The 1,663-nt window shown below is 49.0% G+C and overlaps 1 protein-coding gene across 1 annotated transcript in view; it reads left to right on the forward strand.

The window, feature by feature from the left end:
• Nucleotides 1-1,663, forward strand: part of LOC118430633 (forkhead box protein E4-like) — a 49,340-nt gene that overhangs the window by 777 nt on the left and 46,900 nt on the right. The window lies entirely within an intron of this gene.

Consider the following 1,663-nt stretch of genomic DNA (forward strand, 5'->3'; position numbering starts at 1 on the left):
CAGGAGATCGCACCAGACCAACAACAACCTCCTGCCCGCCAGCTACCCGCCCCAGGTCCCCGTGCCGTCCTACCCACCGCCGCCCTACCCCAACATGGCCCCCGTCACCGGCACCACCCCGCTCTTTCTCTCCACGCCCTACCCACAGACGACCTCGGCCCAGCCCTCGGCGCACCTCGGCACGTCGTACCGAGGGTCTCCGTCCAGTACCGGCGTGATGTCGGCCAGTCCGGACAGCTCGTCCACAGACGGCAGCGTGAGCGGAGGGTCGTCACCGGGCGGACAGACGTTAGGTGAGAACACACACTTTTTACTGCTTAAAAACATAACTATTGCTCTTCTTTATCTCTTCTATATCATTTTTGTCCTATTATTCGATCATGATCTATATTGTCCCTACACAGTTGTCTCTGTAAATATAGTAGTGCTAGTTTCTGAAAAATGTATACAGTGTTGTGTAAGCATTACCGACTACAATGTCTAAATGTGTTTTCCTCTTTCTCCTTCAGGTTTGTCTCCAGTTGACAAATGACGAAGCGTCTGGAGTTTTTCCCATCCAGTACCACGACATCTGGCACATGTACAAGAAGGCCGTAGCATCATTCTGGACAACGGAGGAAGTTGATCTCTCCAAGGACTTGGAGCATTGGGAGAGTCTGAATGACAACGAAAAACACTTCATCAAACACGTCCTGGCATTCTTTGCAGCTAGTGACGGTATCGTCAATGAAAATCTGGTAGAGAGATTCACCAAAGAGGTGCAGGTGACTGAGGCCAGGTGCTTCTATGGCTTCCAGATTGCCATTGAGAACATCCATTCTGAAATGTACAGTCTCTTAATCGACACCTACGTGAAGGATCCGCATGAGAGAGCGCATTTGTTCAGTGCCATTGAGACCATACCTTGTGTACAAAAGAAGGCTGACTGGGCCCTAAAGTGGACCGGAGACGAGAAAAGTACTTTTGGGGATCGTGTAGTTGCGTTTGCCGCTGTGGAAGGGATCTTTTTCTCTGGGGCCTTCGCAGCAATCTTTTGGTTGAGGAAGAGAGGGCTCATGCCCGGGCTGACTTTCTCAAATGAGCTGATCAGTAGAGACGAGGGTCTGCACACCGACTTTGCCTGTCTGATGGTCAGCTACCTGATCAATAAGCCTAGTGAGGAGCGCATTCACCAGATTATTGACGACGCTGTTAAGATTGAGCAAGAGTTCCTGACTGAAGCTCTTCCTGTAAAGCTGATTGGGATGAATCAAGACCTGATGAAGCAGTACATTGAGTTTGTCGCAGATAGGCTGCTGGGAGAACTCATGTGTAGTAAGCTTTACAACAGCGAGAACCCCTTTGACTTCATGGAGAACATTTCTCTGGAGGGAAAGACCAACTTCTTTGAGAAGAGGGTGGGGGAGTACCAGAAGATGGGGGTGATGTCTTCCTCTGAACAGCAGAAGTTCACGTTGGATGCTGACTTTTAAAAGTACAGAATAAAAGAACGGAAAAATCAGACGTTGTCAAGTTTTTATTTTGTGACTTAGAGACTTAACCAGGCCAAATAAGGGCATGTCTTTCACGATTTGGGTGGGGGAGGTTCATTTGGGGTGGGGGTGTGTGTGTATCAAAAGGGCACATAATATCTGACCTCTGACCCACGCCTGAATACATATAT

The sequence above is a fragment of the Branchiostoma floridae genome, chromosome 14 (genome assembly GCF_000003815.2).
Source record: "Branchiostoma floridae strain S238N-H82 chromosome 14, Bfl_VNyyK, whole genome shotgun sequence".
Taxonomy (NCBI): Eukaryota; Metazoa; Chordata; class Leptocardii; order Amphioxiformes; family Branchiostomatidae; genus Branchiostoma; species Branchiostoma floridae.